We start from the raw sequence: 14,873 nt of genomic DNA, 5'->3' as shown, positions 1-14,873 counted from the left end.
CGATACCGTTAACTTCGTTCGATCGTCCCCGTAGTTTGTCGATTATTATAATCCGTAACGTAAAGATGAAAATAATTATGGAACATCGTTAAATGTATCGTAATCAATTTCACCTGCTTCTGAACTCGCCCATTATCCGTTCGTCTTTTAATTTACGACGAGATCTCTCTCGCTGAAGCTAGTCGACCTAATATAACGCATGTCTTAAGGTCGATTTACCCCGGTATGCTTTAATCAATCTTAACCGGCCGCTTCTTGCCTTCGCTTCTTCCGTATCTTCAACCTGTCTATGCATGACAAGCCGCTATTTCAAGGCCGCCACCTCCATAGTTAGCTACACTCTATCGTTTCGCGTTAATTCAGCGTATAAAAAAAAAGTTGCTTGCAAGGATTATTATATTAACAATTTCGACAATCGCTTTTAATATTAAAAATTTTTTATATAATTATTTTGAATTATCACAACTTTATCCTTCTATAAAATATTTATCTTCCTTTTACATTCTTTTTATTTTGCAATCGCATTAGCATTTCTCTCGTTGCAGTGAACTCTTCTAGCTCGGCAATTACTCAGCCAATTCATAAATTTGCAATGAATTTAATGGGAATGTAACGGCGCGCACAGGTACATAAAATGCACATTTTAGAGATGCGACAGGACGATAGAACCTTTCACTGAAACTTTCAGCACGTCGTCGTACAATATCTGTCGCCGTTACATTTCTGCAAATATACTACTTCATTAATATGCATTTTTTCTCACCTCATCGCTTTCTGAATATTAACAAAGAAATTTGCGATTATATGCCGCGGGCATCCTTCGCGGCTCGCGGATTTTCCTCTCGTTTCCATATTTGTCTAACATAAGAACAGGCGCAATTTTTTTGCAAGAGGTCACTGGCGGAAGTAAAAAAAAATAAAAAAAAAGGCAAAACCTTTAACGAGGTTGTGTTTCGAGAAGCTATTTGCCAGAAGGATGCAGGCGGATCGAAGATAAACCGACAAAAACGCTGAGAGAAACGAGAAGCGCGGAGGAAGAGAGAGGTGTTCTCACGCTTTGCCCTCCTCGGGAATTCGGCAAACGAGTCGGTGCTCTTCACGGTACTTCGAACCGTGGAAGACGTGATTTCCAATGCTTCGTATCGAGCGTACCTTTGAATCAAACTATTGATCATGCAAAATGAGCCATAAATCCTATCTGTAAAAAATTGTTGTGACGCTTTAGTAGCTAATAATTGGTTCTATTGTTATCGTTTATTAATATATATATTTTTTTTTGTTACAGATTGACGCAGCTGCATCCACTGCTGTCAACGCGCGGAAGGATGACTCGACACGTCTGAGAGGAGGAGCAGGCCCGGGAAGGGCATCCTACATCGGCGGAGCAACTTTTAAGTAAATATAAATTTTTTTTTTAGAAAATTTTTATAAAAATAAAATTTACCTTTACATTAATTAAAATATTAACATGTCTACATTAATTATTTCTTTTATGTTACAGTCACCAGCAGAACTCAACACTCCGCTGAAGCTCATGGTAAGTCGCATGATTTTTTTTCGTAGTTTGGGGTTTTTTAAAAAATAGTGCTGGCATGGTTTTTTTTCTAATATCTATTAAGTTCTTTTTAAGAGTATCGCACGTTATAACATGCTATAGCTCGCGCAATAAAACCGCCGCGTGGCAAATTTAATCTAACTGATTATTATATATATTTTACTCGTTTTTCCATAAAATGTCCGATTATGGAAAGAACGCCCACGGGGATGTCTCTCCTTTCCCTCGTTTCTCTCGTTTTGCGCGTTGCCCATTATGCGACTGAGGAAACCGTTGATTAAACCGTGACGGGAAAAAGGAAGCGGATGATTTCAGAAATCCGCCACCGGCCACAGCCGGACGCGATTAACACGAGACGCTTGCGAAACGCCTTCGATCGCGCGGAGAAAAACGGCGGACTTTTTGCGCCGGGACGAATTTCGGATCCGCCGGGACGAGAAGAGGCGAGGGTGATAGCGCCGCACGTAATGATAACGGTAAACCGGATTCGCGGTGCTTTCACGGTGCCACGCACCCGATCTGTTTTGAGACGATGTTTAAAAGCCATGTTAGTCGAATCGAAGCACAACGAAGCGGCGGCAGTCTCGGACACGAGCCGGCGAAGAATTTCATTTAATTGTCAATAAATTCACCGTCCGGCTCACCATGCACGCGCGTGTCTCTTCGCGGATTTGCACGTCGTTTTCCCGCGCGGAATCTTTCCGCGAGCAAACGGCTTAACCGCGGCGCAGGAAATTAACCGATCCACAAGATCGTTTAATAGAGACGCATTTCCGGTTTCAAGGGAACCTGTTTGCGGCCTTTTCAGCTGTCATTGTATAAAAGTCCATTCGCCATACCTGCTTTCCGTGAAGTGGACGAAAAATAAACCGCGACGCCTACGAGTAACTGTTCCTTGTTACAGTGCGCTTCCTCGTTACACTTAACAGACACTTGGCCGTATCGCGAAAACGGCTCTTTATAGTTTCGCCTCGGTATTCGAAGGCGGCGCAATAATAATTGTGGTTAATCAATTATCCCATTACTCCGACGACGTGCTCGTCGCTCGCTGAATAACCGTTTTGTTCTCGTTAAGAGGTTCACGCTGTCGGCGACTTATAAAGCGCAACGTGAGGGCAACACCTTACGCATTATTTAACGCATGCTGCCGAGTGATAATTAAATCTCTCGGACCCGCGGTTAACTAAACGTTATAAAAAAAAAAAAAAAAACTTTAAATGCTCTCCCCGGTAGCTCGTTAAGATTTTTCGCGCGCACTCGTCCCCCTCGCACGAAGCAAAATGAAGGCATGTACGATTAATTATAATTACAAACCACGGACGCTGCGGCGCGTCGACGTTTCATTTTTGTCGTACGAAGTGCCGATAACAACGACAGCAACAATTAACACCGGCCTCATTCGCCGCCCGAACCTTAATTTATCGCCGCCGCCGAAAGCGCAGCCGACGACTTTCTCGCGGTTAACTTTACAAGATTTATCGTATACGGAGGCTGTAATGAAATTCGAGACTAAAACTAGGTTTGAGACAAGTTGGACGAAAATAATAATTCTCGACGTGCGAGATGAGAAAAAGAAATTTATCGAGTAAAGAAGAGGAAAATTATTTTTAACAAGGAAGCGTGATTTATAGAGATAGATTAATTCGGCGAGAGACAAGTTTGGAGTCTGTAACCTCCCGTAGACGCGTAACGGGAACGATCACATTGATCGAACCGTTCGATCGAAGGAACAGCCGCGGATCTCTCTCTCTTTTCTCTTCTCTTCTCTTTTTTTCTCTCGCGATCTCTACATCCGCGAGCGGCGTCGAGCGAGTAGCAGGGCGTGGGGTGGCTGACTACTCCGGAGCCCAGATCGCTCCCGCAAGGTGGCCTCACGGAGAGGAGGCACGGCGGGGAAACGACGACTTAGAAAGTGAAACTGAAAACGCTAAGTCGGATGCGAGGAGACCCCACCCTGGCGTGGTTACTTGCCGCACTCCGTAAGCCGTTGCACGCGCGTGTTTGCCTCGCGTACACGCGGAGCGAGCGATTTTCAAGCGGCGGAAAAATCAGCGGTCGTTGCGCCGTTAGCGACGAGAGACGCTCTTACCCGTTTAACGTAAAATTTAAAAAAAAAAAAAAAAGTTTGATCTAATCGATGAGAGATCCGTTGCGAATGCTTCGCGCGATCGTAGTTTTCGCTAAGTTATTTTCCGTAACACCGCGCGTCGTTATCCTTGGAAGGCTGAAATCGGTTCTTCGGGTTTGCGAATTACGCGCAAAAAAAAAAAAAAAAAGGAACGGTGGCCCATCTCGCCGATTCCGTCTCGTCGAAAGGGGGGAAACAAAAAAAAGGAGCGGAACGAATTTCGTGAAAGGACGCCGGGCGGGGGAAGGCGGAATTTTTTTGCGGCTCGCCGAGAGTAGGTGTACGATCTCGGGACGTGTGCGGCCGTCGTACGACAGTATCCAGGAAGAGAGGCGTGGCGCGGGCGCGAGGGGGGAAAGATGTTAGAAAGTAAAACCGAAGAGTTAAACTTCCACCGGCCGCCGCGGCCCGACGTCTGCGGACCCCATTCTGACGAGTGGCGGCGCACTCTGCTCCCGTTGCTCACCGCTGCGCCCGTTCAAAGACTTCGTACACGCGTGTACGCGCGATTAGCGACGACTCGTCCGTCGACTGTCCGCGGACAGGCGACAGGAATTTTGCGAGAAGTTGAGTAAAAGTGCCTTGCTGTTTTCCTCTCTCATTTTAAAATCTTTCTTTCTCGCCTTTCGCTTGAAATTCGCTGATAAAACTTTGCCGCGAAAGAATACGTCCGAGACTTACGAGTTTCGAACACCTCGGTAATTTATTTCTTTATAAATCTTGATAAGAGTATCTTGCGCGTGTTATCTTTTTGGCACGGATAATTTCTATGGATTTTTTTTTTTTACGCCTGGTTGAAAATCTCATTGCAGTTCGCAAGTATCGTGTCCCGCTGTATAAAAAGCGACGGTCGTAAAGCAAATTGCTCGCAGCGCTCTAAGGATTTCTCGGTGGAACTTTCTTCTTCCACTCTCAATTCTTTTTTTTTTCTTTCTTTTTTTTCCTTCTTCTTCCGAAAGAGTTTACGTAGAAGAGGGAAGTGCCGCGCGGCAGTTTACGGTATTATTGAATTGATTCCTCGAAGCGGAAAGATGATCAGCAGCGGATAGAAAATTGCCACTGGCTTTCGTCGAATACGTCCGAATAGAGCGCCGGCGGAGTGAATGAAACGGGTGAAAGTGAATAAGTCGACGGCGATTGTGATTATATACGTGGGTAATGCTGATACACGATAGACGCGCTTCATTGATGAAGTGACGGGATGAGATGTGAGGCAATATCGACATCGAAAGCATCACGCGCGCGCGCGCAATTTCATATAAAGATTGATTCGGCTCGTAAAAAGAATCATTAGCGTACTCCGACGATCCTATCAGTTAATTAAATTTCTACTTATTATCGGAATTTCTATTCTAACGTTGGAACTAATTAATACAATGCACGGAAAAAATTATCACGTCTGCGATAACGATGCTTAAAAATACCCCGAAGTTGCGTACGTGGGCATTTTCAATATATTGCAAAATGCAATTACGCCCCGTAATCGATTCGCGGTGCGAAACGCAATCGCGAAAGAGTCTTGTAGACCACTTCGTAAATTTCTTTTCTCGCTAGCGTGCCATGCCGTATGTCGCAAATCTTTCACGTCGATTATTTTTAAATCGCAGTACGTGTCCCAATAATTTATATTATTTTGCCCGGGCCTGTCTTTATAACGTTGCATGATTTTAAAGTGAAAATGATTGCCGCCGCGTGCTCTTATTTACGATCGCATTTTATTTGCGAACGCGTTTCTCCCATTAAGGTCTCTCGAAGTAATTTCTAAGCCGACTGGAACGAACACCCGCCGGTGACTTCCCTCCGCAGGTGCGATAATGGGTCACCGCTTTCGCACTGGCGCACCTGGAATTCCCTCCGCGGGTTAACTATCCTCCGTGTAGATTTTTGTGCGCATCTTTGGCGCCGTGAGACCGCTCGCCGCCTTTCATGGGCTCTCCGGCTCATCGCGGGGAGATTTCACGTTCAGCGAACGTCGACTTCTCGCGTCTCTATTGAAAACAAGTCGCTATCACTAGCGTTATCTCACGCTAATGTAGCGTAACGAATACGCCTTGTGATTACCGCGACACGACTCCGCGTAAACGTTTTCCGGTCATTTTTTTTTTTTTTTTTTACGTTTCGCTTTTTTCGTATATTGCAAATTATCCTCGACAATTTGTATGGAAATTTGCTCGCGACGGCAAAAATAAGATTATCGATGCGTTCGGGACTCACCGATTATATTACGTGAAAATCGAAGAAAAATTAAATTCGATTAGATTTTATCTCGAGATTTTGAACTTAACTCTTAGACGCTCGATGCTTAATTTTTTTTCTCTAATATTGATATCGTTATCAGCACTGCGAAAAACAGTGCGTTCCATTTCGCGAACAACCGGCGGCGTTGGAAGAAATCCGGATGAAACGGCGATCATTCATTGCCGGTGCGTGAGACATATTTTATGGGAACGTCGTTTCGATTTTACTCACGCGCCTTAATGAAGCTATTTACAGTCATAATTTCAATTTGATTTAGTTGCGAATCGGGGGCGAGGTTAATTATGCAGCCCGCGTACGTCCGTCCGTGCATTAAAACGGTGATAAAACCCTTTTCTTACGCCCACGATGCCGCACCGTGGCGCGGGGAGGGAGAGGGACGCAGAACTATGAGAACGTTAAACCGTATCTCACGTGTCTCCCACCATCCGCGATCGCATCGCGTCCCATCCCGCCGGTGCATTTACCGCCCATTGAGAAACACCATAGACGGTGCTGCGCCTTTGCCCCTTTCCCCCGTTTCAATCACAGCCGGGGTATCTCGTTGCGGTCAGACGACCGCGAATCCACGAAACTCGCGGCTGGCACGTACTCGGCTAAATATCGTATAATCAACGACGGCGAGGGCCGCCCTTCCCAAAAAATTCCTCGCGGGCTAAATTTCTGCCTTGACTTTGCCGCGGACTTTCCCTCTCGCGGCCCGCGCGTATTCCCGCGAGCGCGCCGGCGGTCTTTATAATTTCCGTATATAGCGCACACGCCTTGCTTATAAAGGCTCGCGAGGATTTACGGAAGTTCTCGCTTTACGAGCCGCGCGATGTCGAAACGCTACGCGGCGGCTAACGAGGCTCGTCATCGAGAGGAAAGTATCACGGGGCTCGAGGAGAAAAAAAAAAAAAGTTTGATTCCGCGTCGGAGTTTTATCCATCCCGGTTTTACCTCGCGACGAAGGGAGACGCACGGCTACTTCCCGGCGGGGCGCATCCCGGTCTGTGCCCCGTAAACGGTTTCGATGTGCTCTTCTCTTGGTCCCCCCCCATAAATGGCGCGGCGCGACCCGGCGGTTTCGTATCAGCGCCAGGCATCTCGGGCACCGTGTACCTACCGATGTGTTCTTACACGTGTGGGAAGAATGTGGAATATCGCGAATGGAATGAGGCAAACCCCGGGACGACGCACACCCGCGCGATCGAGCGCACACGCGGGGCACCGCCGTTCGTACGTACACGCGCGCGCGGCGCAAGGCGCGGATGCGCTCCGGCGGGCGTGTAAGAGCATAATCACCGGGAACAAAACGCCGCGAATTACCGCCTCCATCTTCGTAAATGGGGATCTCCCCCGAGATGCCCGGCTGCGCTCGCCCATTAACCCCTTGCACTCCCGAGTACGACCGAGAGCTGACGGCAAGCACTCGCAATTTTCGCTCGCGCGTGTGTCGTAAGAAGAAGAAACCAAAGAACATTGTAATGTAATCAAAAAAAAAAAAATTATAATTTTAAATTGCTCATTTTGGCGATGGTGCACATATTAGAGGATGTTTTTTTATCTCGGTACTCTCGCGGAGGAAATTATTATGTTAAAAATAATTATAAGATATTATTAATATTAATAATATTTTAACGTTTTTAAAACATTAAATTATTTAAAAACAATTGTTTTTTTTTTTGACAGCGAGCGATATTTCGTAATAAATATTGTTCGCATCGATGCACGTTGCATCGCGTGATAGGTGCGTTAAGAAAAATCTATGCTGATATATGTCGAAATTATCAGATAATTACTCCGCTTTGCTTGGGAGTGTAACCTGTTAAAGTGTGGCAATTAGCCACGAGCATCTCCGTAAACAATACGCGTGCCCACGATCCGCTGGGTGGAGTTCACAATACGTCAATGAGAAAAACAATGCGTGATTTGGCGGATAATTACGGACGCGGTAATTATATTCGCACGTTTACGTGCGTCGTGTAACGCGAATAAACAATCCCGTCCTGGTATTTCTAGCACAAAGCTCTCTTCCCTTCTTTCTATTTTATGTGCGTATCGTGCCTTTCATACTTCGCGTACGTTCAACAATTATTATTAACGCATTTAACGCATTTTATACGGTAAATCATTAACCTTTCCTTCGATTATTTTTCCCCTGGAGGTTGCAACGTTCTTAGAAGAAATAAAAGGACGTGATTATTTTTATTAAAAAAAAAAAAAAAAAATTAGTACGTATTATACAAAGAAAAATATTCATAGTTATCGCACGTTCGGAATTTTCAGCTGCTTCTTCTTTGACGAAGTATTCGCATTCGATAATGATAACTCAGATCGCGATAGTACATGGTACAAATTAGACGGTCGAAACGGCAAATCGGTATCGGCATTACTAAAACTGACGTCATCCTGAATACCGAATCGCCGGCGAGCCAGATATCGCAATAATTACGGTCTATTCGTAATCACCGAGGAGGATCGGAGGCAGGCCGAGTAAATGGAGGGAGGGGAAACAGTTCCGATGAGGAGAGAAATCTGGTCATTGGCCTAGTTATAATTGAAACGAGGAATAGGTTACGCGAGATGGCGAATAACTCGAGAAAAGTTGTCTCTTGCGATAATAAACGTATAGAAAGAAATTTGTTACCTCATTTGTTAAAATAACAAGGCATATGCCGGCACGACATAATTTTTATTTGCACATTTCGACCGAACGAAAAATACATTCACCGCTGATCTACTTACCGCGAAGAGAAAGAGAATAAAAATAATAATAACATTGCTAAACACGGATGGACGGATTAGATGTTCGTGAGGTGGGTGAATACATCGTAGAGATTTAAGCTGACTTCGATTACGTCATTCGATGATTTCCAAGGACCTTTTCGGGCTTGACCATCGCATGCCGGAGGTATCGAGTGATCTAAATGACAAATCGTAGCTCGCAAATGCGCCGCGATCGTTCCGAAACTAAGTGGCCGAGGATGAAAGAGAAATTTGTAGCACCGTTACAATGAATGAATATTATTTTTCTTAATTTAATTCGTAAAATAATTCTTTCTTAATTTAAATGTTAACTTTTTTTTTTTAACAAAATACAAGAATTTACATTAAATTAAATATAATTCAATGAAGAGAATACGAAGTAATTCAATTACGAAGGTTGTTCGTTGACCGGAGAAGCGTTTGAGTGGCACGATAATGTAACTTCGCGAAGATGAGAAAGACCTCTTGTACCTTCTAGGACGAAAACCTGTCACATTATGTAGGCTAAGACAATGCGTTTTATATGTAAATTGATAGTGGAATTCTGCCCGACGTACCGCCTGCGAGTGGTAGTCGACGCTTTGTCGAGAGTGCAACGTTCAAAGTCGCGCAGCTTTGCGACAAGTCCAAAAGTATCCTCGCACACCTGGCGATAAACGTCCGTCAGCGAAACAGCGAGCATTCTTTAATGATTCACCCGGTCGGGATCTCACCTGTGCTTGTTCATCAGATTCGTAAACCATATCCGTGCGATGGTCGACGCGTGTCGCGGGATTGTTAAGCGGCTGTCATAAAATCGTGGAAAGAGTTTACAATGGCACGAGGATCGGCAAAAAATTCCAATTGATTATTTTTACAACATGCGTAATATAATTAAATTTAATAATAATTAAACGTAAAATTTAAAAAATATGTATATATATATTATTATAAACCAGCTAGTCGAAAAATCTTTCTCGTGCCGCGGTCAAAGCGCTGGAGAGAATTTCTTAACTACTTTTCGCATTAATATCACTCCGGGTACACGTGCATATTCGCAAACGTGCAACTGCCGGGATGTTAACACGCCCGTAAATTTATGCTCGCTGAAAAGGAGAGGCGGAAAGAGGCGAAAGAGAGACGCGAGTGTCGTTCCGGAGTAAAAAAAAAAAAAAAAAAAAAAAAAAGTGGTTGATAAGCGCGGCGCGTGGTACACATTTCGCGGGTCATTCCCGTCCGGTTTCGAGATTCTTATCGAATCCGAGGGGGGAGGGGTGGGGGCGAAGGGGGACGTGTGTCTCGATTCATCATCCGAGCGGAGGTACAATTCGCGCGCGCGAATCGTCGCACAAAGAAGCGTGATTGCGTGCCGCGTAACACGAAGAGGTGTAACGAGGCCGCCCGCGGACGACCGCTGTATATCGCTGACAGTTACGTAGGCCATGCATTATGCATTTTCGCAGTACGCGCGGCCGTTCGCGCGACGCAACGCGCTCCTCCCACTGATAAACACGACGGTGCGCGGTGGCCAATCGAGGAGGGAACAGAAATCGCGTCGCCCCTTCCGCGTCAATATCTCACCGCGATGCATAATAAATGCACTTGCCCGTCGAACTACGCGCGGACGAATCCCCGGCGGCTTGGAGATGCGCGCTCTTGCCGCGCGAGCCCCACGACTTCGCATATCCGAACGGAATATCAAAGTCACGGGAGCGTTCTGTTAGAAATTAAATTTACAAAACGTCAAACTGTATTTTGTCACGGAAACCGGGCGATCTTACAGACAAATAGCGCAGGAAAGAAGAGGAATAAAAAATAACGATATACAACTTTGTATTTTTTCTTTTTTTTTTTTAATTAATTTATTTTTTTTTTTTTACATTAATTAATATCAGAGATTATTCAGATGTTAGTAATGTTGCATTGATCTTTACACGGGCTTCTCTCTTGGTCTTTGACGTCTTTTCGCAATTTACCTCGGAGCGTCGGTGAAATTTAGATCGAAAATTGCGCAAGTAGTGGGATTTCGCTGGCGATGACTGGGCCAAGCGGCTGAGATCCTTTGTACTTCACTTATCTGGAATGTCGTTAAAGTAAGATTTAAAGCGAGAGCCGGTTGCAGCGCTGCGCCCACGGGAGGCAAATTGGCACGAAAATTGCAGCGGGAATTCGAACTGGATTCGAGCATCGACAATAAAGACGAGCTCGCGGCCGTTGAGATGGCCCATAGTCGATGAAAGTCAAGAAGGCGTTACGATATCTCTATTAGCACATCGAGATTTAAATTGCTTGCCACAATAAAGTCTTAAATCTGCTGCACAAGAATTATCTCCCGTTAAATATAACTTCCTCTTGTTGCTGCACGACACTCTTGATAAAAAAAAGAAAAAATTATTAATTAAAAAAATGAAAAAAATTGTACATTATTAAATATAATTAATTACAATTAATTTTTATTTTGAGTACAGACACCTTTCTGAATTAATACAAGTTTAAAATTAAATTAAAAATAAATTGCTATTCTTAATAACACAATAATATCCCAGCTGGCAAAAAAAAATTGTTGCTTCAATCAATCATTGTATCAATTAATTGTATCAATTAATGATAAAATTAACAATGTACAATCGCATCTTGCGTGTTTCTTCGAATTATTTTCACGAAACGTGTCTTTCGGCGTGGTAACATGCCTGATTAACGTTAACAAGAAGTCGAAGCGATTCCTGACCGGTGAAGCCTCCGACGATCGGGCTAATCTTCGAGAGGAGCGCTTAGCGTGATTAACTTTCACCGGCGGCGAGCGTGGCTTCCGGTGCGCGCGCGCGGTCTATTGTCAACGACGTTCTTACTAGGGCGACGCTGTTCCACGTGCGTTTGTCGCGGCCTTTGTCGTGCACGACACCATCAACGACACGGTGTCACGCCGTCAGTCCCGCGCCGATATTCGCGTAGGCGTTTAATGACGGGTTCCGCGGCGGGGTACCGTGTATGCGTGCCCCACGTTTGCATGCACACGCCGTCAACCCCGGCGTGGTGTCGTCGCATGAGAATAGAATGCCTCGAAGGCAAGAGGGGAAAAATCCGTCGCGACGCGCCGGTCGCGAATTCCGATCCGCCTCTCCTCAGGCCTCAAATATCACGATCGGCGACCCTGAAGTGACACCAACACGGGTGAACCTCCGCCGTTCATCCGGCTCTCCGTCGCAGGCCTCGTTGGGCAACGAGCCGGGGCGCGAACAAACGCCGCGAATAAATTTCGTGCGCAGAAAATCGACACAATGCGCGTGACGCGACAAAGGATTCTGATAAATGGTAAATCGGTTCTTTTTCTTTTTTTTTTTTTATGAGAATGCGGCGAAGAGGCACGGTCACATTGTGCGCGATTTTGTGACTATGCAGAATCATGAAGGAGATCCATTGTCGATGCAATTCGCTGCAACGACGGTCATTCAAAGCGACACCGAGCGCATTGTAACGTCGCACGAGCCCGGGACCGGCCTTTAACGTCATCGACGACACGACGGCGGCCGCGTGCCGAAGTTGAGGGCCGAAATTTGGTGCGGGTTGCGACACGCCGCGAGAGAATCGCCGGGACGGACAGCGCGACATTTAGCAGCGGAAAGCCGCGTCGGTGAGCGTCTTTTTGTCCGGCAACACAAGAGATCGCAAAAAAAAAAAAAAAAAAAGAAAAGAAAAAAGTCATCAAACCGTGAAACCGGGGAAGGCTCTTCGAGAGCGACTCACGTTTCTCCGGCTTCTTCTCCCTTTTTCTCCCCCTCCGTTCTTTTTGATCCCGCTGTAACAACGCCCTGACCAGGTAACTGTGTCAGGACCGTTGTGCCCGAGATCACCGGCGGTTGCGCAACAAGGCGGAGCGTGGCGATCCACGAGGATCCGATGATCTAAGGTCTCTCGGGGCGTATACGCCTCGGCCTCCTCGATTTACTCGCCGTGCTTAGTCTCTCCGGCAACCTAAAGCTAAGGAGCTAGCTGCAGAGAGAGATTGACCCAGAAACTCGAATAAAGATTTCCCGTCAAGTGCTCCGCGGCGACGATCCCCGAGATGAGAACACAAACGAGAGCCAGAAGTAATTAAATTAAAAATTAGACGGTTTATTAATTATAAATTGTTATTTTTAAAACAAAATTTTTTTTATCTACGAAAGAAGTCTCGTTGACGAATATAATGATTCTAAATAATACGAACGAAACAATGTAAAAAAAAACTTTTTTTCCTGAAATATGACGAGGCGAAGATGATTAATTTAGTATGATTAATCGGACAACTAATGCCTTTATTCGCATAAAATCCCAAGATTTACCGCTCTCGCGAGACAAAACTGCACGATATAACCACGTGTGGTTGCAAAAAAGAGCTTCGAAAAATATGATAAACGTGGGATGCTATCGCAACCGAGCCACATCAAGAAACAACGAATAACAATTATGTTTACCACACTATTATACTTTATAATTTTCTTCGGTAATTTATCGTGACGAATTTTTTCTTTTATCGTGCGCATTATCTCAAAATATTTCAGTGCAAAGTCAATAATCGCTTCGTTAAATTAATTCGAGGTACAATCGCTATTTTTTTCATCTCGGTATTTTATCGGAGACTTCCAGAGTTACGACACCGAAGAGAGAGAAAAAGAGAAAGAGAGAGAAGGCGAGGGGGAGAAGAAACGAAAGAGTTGAAAGCATTTAAGCTGAGCGGAGGGCACGATACGGTAACGACGAGGTGATCCGGTCCTAGGACAACCGGATCGTCATCGTGGAGAACTGGAGCGAAGTGGTGGGAGGGCTACTACATAGACGCCGACGTAAATTAGCGCCGAGAGGCGAGAAACGGGAATACCGCGAGAGCGCCTGCCGATGATGAACGAGAAGGTGATTTTGATCCTTGACGGCAGAAACCTCGTCAATGGAAACGCCGACGCACACGCATGCTTGATACAGTTGCGACATCGAAATCGAAACGCGGTTTGAGCAGGAAGTCGATGGATAACGTGACGACAGAACAACGAAGTAAAACGCGCAAGGCATACACTTGGAAGTCAGCGATACAATGCAGAGAGAGTCTCAGGCCTATCGGATGTCCTTTCCGCTGCAGACAGAACGCGATAAATTCGGAGCCGATTCTATCTCGACAGAACTTTACTGGGCAGATTGCTCGCAGATATTTCTTAGTTACTATTTCGCGAGTTAAAATCCGAACGTACGCTATTTGAAGAAAATTCACGTAAAGTTGATCGAGCATTTCGATAAAAATTATTAAAAATAATTTTTTTTTGTGACAAAAAAAATTAACTGTTAAAAAAAATGAGGATTATTTTAAATCTTAAGCGAAACAAATATCAAACGATAAAATTATCTAAAATAATTATTAAAATAATTACAAAAATTTTATTTTATCTAGAAGCTTAAATTTTTAATATTTATATGCGTTATGCATTATTTTTTTTCCTCACAAGTTGTTTAAGATTTATCGAGACGAGAGTCGCGGACGACGGAAAAGAAAAAAAGAAGAAGAACCGGCCGAAGAAAGGACGCGAGCGATGGAGCGGTAGGGTGTCGATACAGTTGCAAAGGTGAATTAGTTGCCTGGGAGGTTGCACCGCGAGTAACGATAGAGAAGAGATAGTAACTGTGTTCAGTACTCCTCGTTCTATCCCTCCTCGCCTTCCTGCCTCGTTCTCTTTCTACCTTCGTCTTTCTCACTCTCCCTCGTCCGTTCTCTTCCTCTCGCACCCGCGAGAGCAGGTCTGGGAGGATTCCGGTGTGTCGGTGACCATCGGGTGGGAGTGGTGCACCAACACCATCCACCTCCTCTCCTTGGGTCCAGATCGCGGTGAACGGAGTGGGAAGGACAGTCCAGAAGAGTGTCGGAGGAATCTAGCCAGGAGGAAACGTGGACTAGAGAGAGAGATTGTACTTCGCCAACGGCCGAGGAAAAAGGATCGCGCGACGAGGGGGAGGGAGGGCAGGTCGCGTGCCGGCGTGGTGCTACTCCGCAGCTGGAAGAGAGGAGAGCACTTACCTTTCCGACGTCTCTCACGGTTAACACGCAGGGGAGCTCCTTAGCCGTATTTCTCCGCGTGCGTCCCGCACACACGGGAAACGGTGTACGTACACGGTTCTTTCTCTCCCCCCCTTCCCCTCGTGTGTGCGGACGTCTCCTCAGTGTGCTCCCCGGTTGTGCGGCTC

Source organism: Cardiocondyla obscurior, linkage group LG03 (assembly GCF_019399895.1).
Source record: "Cardiocondyla obscurior isolate alpha-2009 linkage group LG03, Cobs3.1, whole genome shotgun sequence".
NCBI lineage: Eukaryota > Metazoa > Arthropoda > Insecta > Hymenoptera > Formicidae > Cardiocondyla > Cardiocondyla obscurior.
Note: the sequence above shows the minus strand (reverse complement) of the source record.